The following is a 14,939-nucleotide window of genomic DNA, read 5'->3' on the forward strand; positions in this document are numbered from 1 at the left end:
AAATACCCTGTTTTCGGTTCAACTGGTGTTTGCGGTTGTAAGTATGTTTACGGTCGTGAACTCGTTTACGGTTCATGTTCCCTATATATATAGTGTCAGTGTTGTCAGAAGTAGTGTTCGGTTATGTGTGTGTGTGTCCATTGTACCAGACGTTTGCGGTTCAATATAAACGTGTGCAATTTGGATCATTCTTGATTCTACTCCTTCTTCTTCTTATTGTTTATAGCTTGTTCGTGTGTTTGATCACCAGTTGCTTCCAAGTTTGGGGACTTACAATTGGTATCAGAGCCATACTAGTGTCAAATTTGATCAAGCTTCGTCTTCGACTGGAGTAGTTTCTCATTTCCATGATTGTTCAAGCTTAGTTACTCGGTTTCAGTTGTTGAACGTGAATTCAAGGCCAAAGGGATTGAAGATCTGCTCGAAATAAGTTGTTTTCATCAAATTCTAGGTGTCTTTGGCTGTAAACTGTTCATTTGTTTTCGGCTATAAACCTGTTTTCGGCAGTAAACATCTTGTGTTTACGGCTGTAAACTCTTTTTGACTGCAAACGTCCTGTTTTCGGCTGTGAACCTTCGTTTTCTACTGTGAACCTCTTTTCAGCTGTGAGCCGTAAACCCTTTTCGGATGTAATCGCAACTCGACCATAAACTCAGTTTTCGGTTGTGAACCCTTCTTAATTGTTAACCCGTTTTCGGTTGTGCTTTCTGTAACGCCCCATTCCTGGTACGAATGTAATTCTTTAAATGTTCATTTTTATAAGAACTACTCGACGAGTTGGTAGCCCTAACTCATCGAGTAGATGCGAGCTGGACCGCGAAGTTTAAGAGGTCTAATCGACGAGTCCATGTATGTACTCGGCGAGTAGGTCCATCAGGTGGAAACCCAAATCCTTAGGGTTTGCACCCTATTTAAGCAACATTATAGACCTCCGTCCTAGCCTCCATCACCTCCACAGTCCATTCTCGAAACCCTAGCAGCCATTGAGTGATCTAAAGCTTTTCTTGCCATTTTATGTGATTTGAAGCTAGGAGAAGGAAGAGAACCATTGGTGATTCAAGAAGAGGTAGGAGATCCAGGGTTCTTGTTTCATTTCAGAGCCTTTGAAGGTATAAATTTTGTACCTTGGTTTTATTTTCACTTAGATCTTCTTAGAAGCTTGTTGTTGTCACTTTTAGGTCATTTCTAAGCTTAATTTCGAGTAGAGAGGTTTTGGGATTGTAAGGACTTTAGATATAGGCACTCTTGAGCTCCATAAGCTCAAAGTTGCCACGTTTAGTCGGCCATGATGCTATTCTATGCCCTAGACTCTCTTTTTTAACTTGTTTTGGGCGATTTAGCTTCATAGCATCACGCATACACGTAAAGTTAGCAACTTTACGTGTTATGCTAGCCTAAGGAGTCCAGATCTATGAATTAGAGGTAGCAGAATCATCTAGAATCGACTGCATGTTTTGAGCATGCAATGGACTCGCCGAGTTGTTCTTGGGACTCGACATGTCGGATCGATGTCCCCAAACCCTTCTCTGGTTATGAGCGAAACCACTGAGTTAAGGAGATGACTCAGTGTGTTGGACATGAATGAGACTCGGAAGCAAAAGAACTCGACGAGTCCAAGGAGGGACTCGACGAGTAGAATTGAGATGTCCCGATGTTATGACAGATAGAACTCGACGAGTCGGTAGAGGGACTCGGCGAATTGGGATTGACTGAGAGCTGACTTTGACTTTGACTTGGACCAGGGATAAAGTGGTCATTTTACCCATAGAGGAATCCTCAGTTTTTGACTTAGTGTTATTTGGTCATAATAGCCGGGGAGTAGTTGGAGCAGCAGGCAGAGTTACTGTGCAGGAGTTTTTTTTTAGCAGCCAGATTGAGTGGTGAGTCTTCCTCCAGTTGGAATGGGTCTACGGCCACAATGCCGACCCGTTTAGATAGTAGTAGTTCCGGATTTAGATCTGATGTAGTTGTATGTTTCCGGACTTCGGTCTGATGTCGGGGCGGTCCCGAGAAGTAGTTATGTATGCTTGATGTCTTTGTGATTCATGCATGTTATGTGTTATGTGTTATATGTACCGGGGTAAGCCCGATACCGGGGCAAGCCCGATGTATGCTAGTTTATATGTCATGATTATATGTTCCGGACTTCGGTCCGATGTCGGGGTGGTCCCGATGCAGATTATGTGATTATGCTATGTGTTATGATATATGTTATGCTGTGTATGTGCCGGGGTAAGCCTGATGCATGGGTGAGCCGATGTCGGGATTCGTCCCGATGCAGTTGGGAGTAGTCCCAGAGTTATATGATTATGTGATATGTGATGAGTATGGTATGTGGTAGTTTGCGGGAGCTCACTAAGCTTCGTGCTTACAGTTTCAGTTTTGGTTTCAGGTACTTCAGCTAGCGCAGGGAAGGGCTCGGGATGATGGCATGGCACACACCACAGTCTTTTAGCCTGGGAGTTCACTATGATATTTTCATCATTTGTTTTGTCACAATATTTGATATCATTATTTGAGATACATAACACATCGATTTCTTATGATTTTATATGACTTATGGTTTTATATTAAATATGAAAACGAAATTTTTGGACTGTGTTTTTGGGATGTTACAAGTTGGTATCAGAGCCTTGGTTTGAGGGATTCGGACATACTTTCGGGTGTGTCTAAACTTAAACTAAGGAAATGGTAGAAAAGATTTTCAAAAAGGAGTTTTGAAAAAGCAAATAAATTTTGAAAAATGAAAGGTTTTAAAAAGAGAAAAGGGTGTGGTGCATGCAATCAGCCGAGCTCAAGTAAGTACTCCCAAATTACCCATATAAGTTTATGAGAACAACATGCTAGATTAGGGCTAAGGATCTAAGAAGGATGCCTTATGTGCCTGCTATATGTGTATCAGCTTATGAGAACTGCATGCTAGAACAGATTAGTCAGTATGGTCGCCAGAGTAGTATATGCTTGATTATGTGTACTCAATGCCCGAATGCTGATTGCTTTGTGCTTTTAGGAGTTCCAGTTGTCTTTCACTAACTAGTAAACGAATATGTTAAGTTACATATTACAAGGACTAAATAATTTCAGAAGGTTAGGTCTAGCTCTATTTCGCAACTCTTGTCTGAGTCCAACCGTTGTAGGGTAGGACCTCTCATTCGAAGAATTATCTAGTCTGGGTAATATGTAATAGTATTCGCGAGCTAGTTAAGGGAGAAAGCAGGGACTTCTTATACAGCTGATGGCGGAGAGTGGGATGGTGATTACCCTAGGGCAAGCCTAGGATGAGAGTAGCAGAGAGCAGTAGTAGTAGAAGGGACTTGGTGGAGTCAAGGCAGTTCTTGAGGAAAGTACGGATAGATGTGGAAGGTAGTATGGGCCCGTACTACTGAAAGCAGAGGATCCGTACTCGAATCAAGGAAGGCTGATATAAAACCAGGGAACTTGTAGTATATGTGATCCCTCTAGCTATGAGTAGTATTCTGACATTGTTATGATGTGTTTTTAAGAATGGTGGTTTTGCGCCCTAGACCAGCTGTTGGCAGTTCAGGTGCCGGAGAGGGATCGGGCTTAGGATCTTTGAGCCGAGCAGTTAGATGAGCGGACTCGGGAGTTCCTCTCTTCAGAGGTTACTCGCGTTATACTGGAGCAGACTCCTGTGATCTTCGGTTCGGTCAAGGAGGGTATTCTAGAGCTTCTAGACGAGAAGTTGAGCGCTTTCTGCACTGAGGTGGTGGCCATGATGGGGTCGCACACGCTCACCTTTAGAGAGTTCAGAGCATGTGGGGCTCCCGATTATCATGGGGCTCCCGATTATCATGGGGCTCGGGACCCCATTGCCAGTACCAGGTGGTTGGCAGATGTCGCCAACGCTTTCCACACTAGCATATGTCCCGAGGGCGACAAGGTCAGATTACCGTCCTACCTTCTGAAGGACAAGGCGAGAGATTGGTGGGAGGAGGTCGGACAGGCCATTGGTGATGACGTGGTGTTGGATGCGATGACCTGGAGTGATTTCACGACCAGGTTCATGGCCGAGTTCGCCCCTATTATTGAGGTACAACAGCTTGCTAGAGACTTTCAGGACCTCCAGCAGACGACAGAGACTGTGGCGGAGATTACCGCCAAGTATAGGGAGAGGGCCCTTCTCGTTCCGCAGTATGTAGCGGTGATATGTTCATATTTAGTCATATATTTTGTATAATAATGTGAATACTTTTTGACTATTTTAATACAATTATGGAACAAAAGATGCTTAATTACGTTTAAATTATATTTGCAGTTCATAAGAAGTGCTCGGAAGCAAAAGGAAGCAGGTGAAGCTATCGAGAGCTTAGGAATCAAAGAAAGAAGAAAAGAGCCAAAAAGCAAGAAAGACTCGGCGAGTTGACACTTGACTCGATGAGTTCCGATGAACATTCTCGAAGCAGAACAGTCATTGCCTTGCCGTACACGGGGATTTAATGAGGGACTCGACGAGTCAGTCCCTGGACTCGACGAGTCGCTTCTAATCTATAAAAAGGGGCTTTCAGATCGATACCCGGTTTTTCTAAGAAACCCTTGGAGGAAAAGTTGCGATTAGAAGACCTACTAAGGTGCTGGAAGCCAGAGAATCAACCCTAGATCCAATTTTGAGAAGAATCAAGGCAAATTCAAGTCCATTCTTACTTACTCTTTTAATTGAACTATGTTTGAGTTACTTGACTTCGTTTTTTATCTTAGTTTTACTGTAATCATGAGCTAAGACTATTTTCTTCTATTTAGGTAAGACAAATTTTGTGATTATGTGTTGATTTTATAATTTGGATTATTCTTATTTGGTGATTTGTTTTGCTAAGCTTGTTAAAGACCCTTATGTGTTAATTATGACTATTTTATGTTAATTAACCTGTAATTAAGTTGTATGACCATCTCTTAATTGCTAATCTCATATGATTTATGTGAAAACATTGTTATATGCCTAGGAATAGCGAACGTGAAACTAGGGTTAATAGAGAATAGGAAAATTAATGTGTGAGCTTGTGTGACGAACCATCAGCAAGAGGTTAATTGAAGGACCAATTTAGTTAACCACTACAAGTCTTACTTAACCCGAATAAATAAACTAGGAAATTCATTAATTTAGACAACTGGCCACAACTTAGATTAATTTGTTTTCTAAGGATTAGTAATAGCGAACGTGAACCTATTCACCTTAATCGGTAGCCAAAGAAGAATTAATCCATTGCACTTTTCATAAAATCAACCATAGGATCAAATGAGTTAAACCTAAATAGAAGTCTCCTTTACCATTGAATTTAGTTGATTTTTACTCTCTAGCTGTTATTTGTTTTGTTTGAGTTTTAGTTAGATATTTAAGCTTTCTAGTCTTGAAAAACTAGAGAAAACCCTTCCTTTTATTATTTTCTTTTTAGATAGTACTAGTTGTTAGTTTAATTTGTCGTTCCCTGAGTTTGATACCCTGCTTACTAAAAAACTATACCACCAATTTACAGGTACACTACCTATTGTGTGTCAAATTTACATTAGAAAAGTAGGATTAAAAATAGTTGGTTTTACACACATCAAGCAGACGAGGATATGAAAAAGGCTCGATATCATGAGATGTTGCGGAGTGATATTAGACAGTTTGTGAGCCGTTCCAGCTGCAGGACGCTGGAGGACATGATTGCTAGGGCTCGAGAGAGAGAGTTGGATTTAGAGATGGTGAATAAGAGGAAACCAGAGGAGTTCAGTCAGGGGGTTCGGGCAAAAAGCCCAAGGTTTCAGATCACATGTCTCGGAGCCAGCAGAGCCATGGTCGTTTGTGGCAAATGTGGCAGGATGCACGAGGGAACGTGCAAGGCAGAGAGTTCGGGCTGCTACAAGTGCGGTCGAGCAGGTCATATGAGCCGAGACTGTACAGCCACTACCACCACCACGGCAGCATCAGATCTGATTTGCTTCCAGTGCAATCAGAGGGGACACAAGCGGTCCCAGTGCCCGAGTTTAGCAGCAGCAGGGAAGGTGGCGACACCTTCTCCTGCCACATTGAGGATTACTGATGGCCGTCAGGGCCGGGCAGAGGCGCCGACAGCGCGGAGTAGGGCTTTCCAGCTCACTGCAGAGGAGGCACGAGCAGCTCCTGACGTGGTGACGGGTATGTATCTTTCTCTGATCTCTTTATTATTATTGTCTATTACACATGATTGCTTGTTTGGTTATAGCATCGTTCTTAGTGAACGGTATATATCAGCTTTAGTACTGTTCGATTCGGTTGCCATGCAATCGTTTGTGTCGCTCGTGCTCAGCAAGCGGTTTGTAGGAGCTCCAGGGGAGCTGAGTAGTCCACTGGATGTAGAGATAGCAAATGATAGGACCGTCAGGGTCACAAGGGTTCACAGCGGATGTACCCTTCAGTTGTTTGATCAACAGTTTCCAGTGGATTTGGCCCTATTCCCCTGCGAGGGAATAAGGTTATAGTGGGTATGGATTGGTTGAGCCCCAATGGGGGCAGTGATAGATTGTGACCAGCAGTTGGTTAGAGTTCGCACTCCCAGCGGGAGAGAGTTAGTGATTCAAGGTGAGAGGCCACAGCGCGGATCGATTCTTTGTTCAGCAGCGAGAGCGAGGTGCTATTTCCAGCAGGGTTGTACGGGGTACGTCGCCTATGTTATGGACACCCGGGATAAGGGTAAGGCGATGGTTGATGATGTACCGGTGGTACGACAGTACCCAGATGTATTCCCGGAGGATTTACCTGGGATACCTCCTGAGAGACAGGTAGAGTTTCGGATTGACCTGGTTCCTGGTGCGGCTCCGATAGCCAAGGCACCGTATCAGTTGGATCGTCCCGAGATGCAAGAGTTGTCTGTGCAGCTGCAGGAGCTGCTAGACAAGGGTTTTATCAGACCGAGAAGTTCTCCATGGGGAGCCCCGATCCTGTTTGTGAAAAAGAAGGACGGGTCGCACCGTATGTGCATATATTATCGGGAGCTGAACAAGGTAACGTTGAAGAACCGTTACCCACTCCCGAGGATAGATGATTTGTTCGACCAGCTTCAGGGAGCATCTTGGTTCTCCAAGTAGATTGTTTAAATGTTCATTTTTATAAGAACTACTCGACGAGTTGGTAGCCCTAACTCGTCGAGTAGATGCGAGCTGGACCGCGGGGTTTAAGAGGTCTACTCGACGATTCCATGTATGGACTCGGCGAGTACGTCCATCAGGTAGAAACCCTAATCCTTAGGGTTTGCACCCTATTTAAGCAACATTATAGACCTCCACCCCAGCCTCCATCACCTCCACAGTCCATTCTCGAAACCCTAGCAGCCATTGAGTGATCTAAAGCTTTTCTTACCATTTTTATGTGATTTGAAGCTAGGAGAAGGAAGAGAACCATTGGTGATTCAAGAAGAGGCAGGAGATCCAGAGTTCTTGTTGCATTTCAGAGCCTTTGAAGGTATAAAGCTTGTACCTTGGTTTTATTTTCACTTGGATCTTCTTGGAAGCTTGTTGTTGTAACTTTTAGGTCATTTCTAAGCTTAATTTTGAGTAGAGAGCTTTTGTGATTGTAAGGACTTTAGATCTAGGCACTCTTGAGCTCCAGAAGCTCAAAGTTTCCACCTTTATTCGGCCATGATCCTATTCTATGCCCTAGACTCTCATTTTTAGCTTGTTTTGGGTGATTTAGCTTCATAGCATCATGCATACACGTAAAGTTAACAACTTTACGTGTTATGCTAGCCTAAGGAGTCCAGATCTATGAGTTAGAGGCAGCAGAATCATCTAGAATCGACTGCATGTTTTGAGCATGCAATGAACTCGCCGCGTTGTTCTTGGGACTCGACGAGTCGGATCGATCTCCCCAAACCCTTTATGAGCGAAACAACTAAGTTAAGGAGATGACTCAGTGTGTTGGACATGAATGAGACTCAGAAGCAAAAGAACTCGATGAGTCTAAGGAGGGACTCGACGAGTTGGGATTGATTGAGAGCTGACTTTGACTTTGACTTGGACCAGGGGCAAAGTGGTCATTTTACTAATAGAGGAATCCTCAGTTTTTGACTTAGTGTTATTTGGTCATAATAGCCGGGGAGTAGTTGGAGCAGCAGGCAGAGTTACTGTGCAGGAGTTTTTTTTCAGCAGTCAGACTGTTTGGTGAGTCTTCCTCCAGTAGGAACGGGTCTACGGCCTCAATGCCGGCCCGTTTAGATAGTAGTAGTTCCGGATTTAGATCTGACGCAGTTGTATGTTTCCGGACTTCGGTCCGATGCCGGGGCGGTCCCGAGAAGTAGTTATGTATGCTTGATGTCTTTGTGATTCATGCATGTTATGTGTTATGTGTTATATGTACCGGGGTAAGCCCGATGCCGGGGCAAGCCCGATGTATGCTAGTTTATATGTGATGGTTATATGTTCTGGACTTCGGTCCGATGCTGGGGCGGTCCTGATGCAGATTATGTGATTATGCTATGTGTTATGATATATGTTATGTTGTGTATGTGTCGGGGTAAGCCCGATGCCGGGGCAAGCCTGATACCCGATGCGGTCGGATGCCGGGGTGAGCCGGATGCCGGGCAGGAGTCCGATGCCGGGTGAGCCGATGTCGGGATTCGTCCCGATGCAGTTGGGAGTAGTCCCAGAGTTAAATGATTGTGTGATATGTGATGAGTATGGTATGTGGTAGTTTGGGGGAGCTCACTAAGCTTCGTGCTTACAGTTTCAGTTTTGGTTTCAGGTACTTCAGCTAGCGCAAGGAAGGGCTCGGGATGATGGCATGGCACACACCACGGTCTTTTAGCCTGGGATTTCACTCTGATATTTTCATCATTTGTTTTGTCACAATATTTGATATCATGTTTTGAGATACATAACACATGGATTTCTTATGATTTTAGATGACTTATGGTTTTATATTAAATATCAAAACAGAATTTTTGGACTGTGTTTTTGGGATGTTACACTTTCTTTACAAGTTTTGTTTTTTATCAATTAAAAAAAATTAAAAAAAATGGTACCACAAAATAATGCAATTCACCAGGAGTTGGATTCGGTCTTGGGAACTACCACAAGAATCCCGCGCCTTCTGTCAGTTGAAGGATTCCCAGAATGGAAATACAGAATCGAAAAGTATATCAAAATGAAAGATTTCAAAGTCTGGCACATCATTCTTAGAGGCCCTGTTAGGATTACCACCACTCTTGAAAGTGGAGCTATAATTGACAAAGATGTGGAAGATTACACTGATGAGGATTTTGATAAAGTTGAAGAACAGGAAAAGGCATTGGCAAATCTAACAATGGCTTTATCCCCTGACATCGCTCAAGGATTCAGGGAATATACTTCTGCCAAAGCACTTTGGGAAGCACTGATAGAGGTCTATGAAGGAAATGAAGATATGAAACAAAGCAGACAATACATGCTTTGTCAAAAATTCAACATGTTCAATCATGTTTTCGGAGAGACACGGGAGGCCCAGTTGCACAGATTTATCACCCTTACCACTGAAATGAGTACCGTTGGAGTTTTTGTGCCACGTTCAGAGATAATAAGAAACTGTTGAATTCTCTTCACAAGTCGTGGGACATGAACGCCTCTGTAATCAAGAAAACCAAAGATCTTAACCGACTCACCCTGGCAGAAATCATGGCTATCATTAAAGCCTACGATTTGGATGGTAAACAAAGAGAGATAAACCATGTAAACTCCTACTCAACAGCCAATCTGGGAATTTCATCGAACAATGCGTTTTCATCCTTCACTGTTCCACAAGCTCAGGCTTTTTCTGTACCACAAACCCATGCCATACCATCATCCATGCCTTATACACAAACCCATGTTGTTCCATATTCAGTCTCTTCTTCAAAAGATCCTCCTTATGTATCCACTCCTAAGGAAGCTGAAGAGAATCTGGCTCTAGCATCTGGTCTTGTAAATTGCTACAATGCTTTCTTAGCCGGAGAGTTTCCTCCTCAAATCTCCTTTGCTGATCTTGACCAGATTCATCCTCAAGATGTTGAGGAAATGGATATTACCTGGCAAATTTCCATGGCAGTGTTTAGGGCCAAACAATTTGCCAAGAAGACAGGAAAGAACAACTGGGGGATGAATGGAGACAAGAAATTTGGTTTTAACAGGGGCAAACTAAGGTGCTTTAACTGCCATGAGTCGGGTCATTTTGCTCGTAAGTGTCCAAAACCTGATAGGAGAGAGAACCATGACGGTAAAATGGTACCAGTGATGAACAATAGAGGAACAACATCCAACAGTGGAACTACAAATTTAGCAGTAGTGGCTCAGAAATTTGCCTGGGAAGATCAAATTCAAGCATTAAATATTTCAGGACCTGAGAATGCTCACCTGGCACAGATTAGTGAATCTTCTAAAGAAAATGCTAAAGAAGACCCTGAAGCCGAAATGATGCAGCTACAGTTCACCTTCATGGTATCTACCACTTCTGAGCCTGAGAAGAACAAAATTAAGAAGAACGAGGTCAGTGACAATTCTTGTTCTCAAAAATGCATTGATAAACTTATGTTTTTGCGTGAACAAATTGATTTATTGTGTAGAGAAAATGAGGACCTTAAGTACGAAGGCTATACCCTTAGGAAAGGTCAGAAACCCCTGAAAGAACAATTAGAGGCTAAAACCAAAGACTTTAGGAAACTTCAGGAGGAGTATAGAAACAAATGTGCAAATTATAAATATGTTAAGGAACAACTTTCCAGCTTAACTGAAGAACTTGACACATTAAAATTTCGATTTAAAAATGTTGAATTTAATTTCAATAAATTTGATGTGTCAAGTAAGACAGTTGAGACCATGATAGAGAAACAACTGAAATGGAAAGACAATAAGCAAGTAGGTCTAGGGTATGATAGTGTCCCTCCTCCTTTTAATCAAAATTATACTGCTATCCCTATGACCCAGGAAGAGATGGACAGAGAGGAATATCTTGTGTATGGCAAACATGCTGTACCTGTGACGGAGAGTAGTGCTAGGGAAAAGGATACTAACATCTCTACTTCTTATGCAGATTCACAATTAAGTCAAGGTAAGCAAGCAGCTGGAGAGAGTGTTTTTGAGAATAATATTGTTTCACAATCTGATGTTTCTGTTTTGAATACTGATGTTTCTGTTTTGATTACTGATGTTTCTGTTTCTAACTCGCAAACTGATGATTTGGTTTTTGATGATTATGTGCTAAAATCTAATGATCCAGATGTTTCTGATAAGTGTGGTGATGTTTTTGTTAAATCTGATGTACTTGTCACTAGCACATACACTCCACCTATACCTGTCACACAACATGAATCTTGAACATGCATTGGTGGGAAAAGTAAGTGGTCAATAAGAACACTAGACCAAAAAAGAGTGGTACTAGTTTTTATGCTAAGAAACAGACATGCTTTAACTGTGGAACCCTTGGTCATATTGCGCGAAACTGCTAAAACCATGCATTTGTTCCTTTTTATACTTAAAGGGGAGTGAATGAGTCACGAGAAATATCTGTTAAGAGAATATCCTCGAGATCTCATTCAGTTGATGGTGATCGGAAAATTAATACAGAAAGAAAATGGGCTGATCTTGAAAAGAACAAACGGTTTTTAAACAAAAATTCAACAGGAACTTTCACGAGACCGAAATTGGTTAAGCCAAGATCGGTATCATCAAAGTCGTCGTCTGGGTCTTCGGCTAATCTTAGACGAAAACCCAAACGATAAAATCCAAAAAAAAATGTTTCTAAAACACGTGTAAATGTTTCTAAACCTAAATACCAATGGGTGCCTAAAAATTTAAATGTCCCATCACCTCAGCCTTCTGTATGTGCGTCTGGTAATCAATCAAATTCGAAATCTGAAAAATCAGACTCTGTTGCTATCAAGGGAAAGCCCAGTGTTGTCATGACCTGGGTTCCAAAATCTAATTAATCATGCACATCGTGTAGGAACAGCTATGGAGGAATGTCGTCAGACCTTGGTATGTCGACAGTGGTTGTTCCAGGCACATGACAGGATACATCTCCCAACTGCATGACATTCAGAATTTTAATGGGGGTTATATTTCCTTCGCGGGAGGAGAAGGCGGGAAGATCACTCAGAAAGGAACAGTGACGAACGGAGTGCTTAGCTTTAAGAATATTAACTATGCTCCCGAGCTGAAGAACAGTCTGTTGAGTGTCTCACAGATTTGTGACAAAGGTTATTCAACTCACTTCACAGACAAAGAGTGTCTCATTTTGAAGCCTGGAATCATTATCCCTGAAGAATGGATCTTGGTGAAATCAAAGAGGGATGGAAATGCTTACATCATTGACATGAATCATGATATCCCAGAGCAAGTCACTTGTCTCTTCTCTAAAGTCTCTGAACACAATGCCATGCTTTGGCATCGTCCTCTCGGCCATGCAAATGCGAAGAACCTAAATCGTATTGCTAAAAACGAGATCGTGCGTGGTCTTCCTGTCAAGGACTTTATCACTTTTGAAAAATGTGTGGCGTGTGCTCAAGGCAAACATCATCGCAAGCCCCATCTGGAAAAGACAGTCAACTCAATCAGCAAGGTTCTTCAATTGTTGCATATGGATTTGTTTGGTCCGGTCAACGTTCTCAGCATCAACAAAAAAATTTATTGTCTGGTTGTTATCGATGATTACTCACGATTTACATGGGTTTTCTTTTTATCCAACAAGAGTGGGATCGCTGACCTAATCAATAGATTCATTGTGATGATTGAGAACCAAACAAATGAAAATGTGAAGGCGCTTGAAAAGGGTATATTGCGTCAGTACAGTGCTGTTTGGACACCTCAACAAAATGGTGTTGCAGAACGGCGGAATCATATTCTGATAGACGCTGCAAGGACGATGCTCTGTGATTCAAAACTACCGGTCTTTTTATGGGCTGAGGCGATCAACACTGCTTGCTATGTCCAGAACCGTGTTCTGATCAACAAGTCCCAGATGAAGACCCCGTATGAGATTATATACAATCAGAAGCCATCGGTCTCTCACTTTAGAGTATTTGGATGTCCTTGCACCCTCCTTCACTTAGAGTCCAAGCCCAAATTCAACTCAAAGGCCGATGATTGCTACTTTGTGGGATATGCCGCACGCACTGCTTACAGAGTCTACAACAAAACCACCAAGCAGATTGTGGAATCTTTCGATGTGCGCTGGCTGGAAGAGAATGAGACAGATGCCCGAGTTGGTCTGACTGGTTATTTGATTATGCTTCTTTATTTAAATCATTTAATGTGTTTTCAGATGATGTGTCAGGTTCTTGCTCAGGTTCGAAGGCTGTTGTTGAAGATAAAGAGGAAGATGTTGTCTGCAGACCACCTTTTGTGCCTCCAGCGACTCCTATGGTGGATGAAGCTGTTGCAAGTACTTCTTCAGGTTCCCCAAGTCAGAGAATCAATCCTGATGCTGAAGTCACTCCCCTTACTCCTGCTGAAAGAGAATTCATGTCAAGAGATACTTCCACTGCCACTCAATAATTCATGGAGCTTCTCTTTCCCGAACCAATAGAAAATAAGTATGTGGCAAGCACCTCTCAAGGTTCCAGATCGTCTGAGGCGGATGATTCAGCAGATGACGGACTCATCAACATCAAAAACCTTCCTATCACAATCAATGACATCAGCCATGAAATACCCTCTAAACTTCAACACGATCATCCGATCGAAAATGTCATTGGTCAACTAGGCGACGGAGTTAAGACGAGAAGTCAGAGTGGAGATGTCAACTCTTGTCTATACTCTTGCTTCATTTCTCAGATTGAGCCCAAGAACGTGGAAATGACACTGAATGAGCCTAGTTGGGTTGATTCGATGCACGAGGAATTAAATCAATTTGAAAAATTGGGTGTATGGAAGCTGGTTAAGTTACCTAAAGGAAAGAAGTCCTTGGACACGCGCTGGGTGTTCCGAAATAAGCAAGACGATCGTGGGGTGAGTGTGTGAAACAAAGCACGTCTGGTTGTTCATGGATTTCGGCAAATTGAAGGTCTTGACTACACAGAAGTGTATGCTCCTGTAGCGCGACTAGAAGCTATTTGTATCTTCCTGGCTTATGCCTCCTACATGGGATTTACTGTTTATCATATGGACGGTAAGACCGCCTTTCTATATGGAGTTGTGAAAGAGGAAATTTATGCTGATCAACCTCCTGGTTTTGTCAACTCAAAATTTCCAAGTTATGTCTACAAATTAGACAATGCTTTGTATGGGTTACATCGGGCTCCTCGGGCTTGGTATGCTACCCTAACAGATCATTTGCTTGAGCATGGTTATACCAGAGGCACGATCGATCAGACGCTCTTCATCAAGCATGTGGATGCAGACCTAATTCTTGTACAGATCTATGTTGATGACATCATTTTCAGGTCGACAAGCTCGAAGTTGTGCAAAGAGTTTGAGACTATTATGAAGAAGAGATTTGAGATGAGCTCTTTGGGATAAATGACGATGTTCTTGGGGCTACAAGTATGACAAGATTCAACTGGAATTCTTTTGCATCAAGGAAAATATGTTGAAGACATGCTTGAGAGGTTTGGGTTTAAGGACTCCAAAGTTGCCTTGACGTCGATGGCTGAATGACCCTTGTTGACTCCAGATCCTGATGGAGAATCCGTAGATCAGACAGAATATAGATCGATGATCGGATCTCTGATGTATCTGACTGCGAGTAGACCCAACATCATGTTTGCAGTCTGTCAATGCGCGTGTTATCAGGCTAATCCTAAACTCTCTCATTTAATTGTTGTTAAAAGGATTTTTAGGAATCTCAAAGGCAGCCCTAAATTGGGTCTTTGGTATCCTAAAAATCCTGATTTTGATTTATATGCATTTGCTGACAGCAATTATGGAGGATGTGAACTTGACAGGAAATGAACTTCGGGGGGATGTCAATTCTTAGGAGACCGTCTGGTGTCTTGGAAATGCAAGAAACAACAAACTACCTC

This window comes from Lactuca virosa, chromosome 9, assembly GCF_052849685.1.
Source record: "Lactuca virosa cultivar CGN04683 chromosome 9, Lactuca_virosa_CGN04683_v6, whole genome shotgun sequence".
Taxonomy (NCBI): Eukaryota; Viridiplantae; Streptophyta; class Magnoliopsida; order Asterales; family Asteraceae; genus Lactuca; species Lactuca virosa.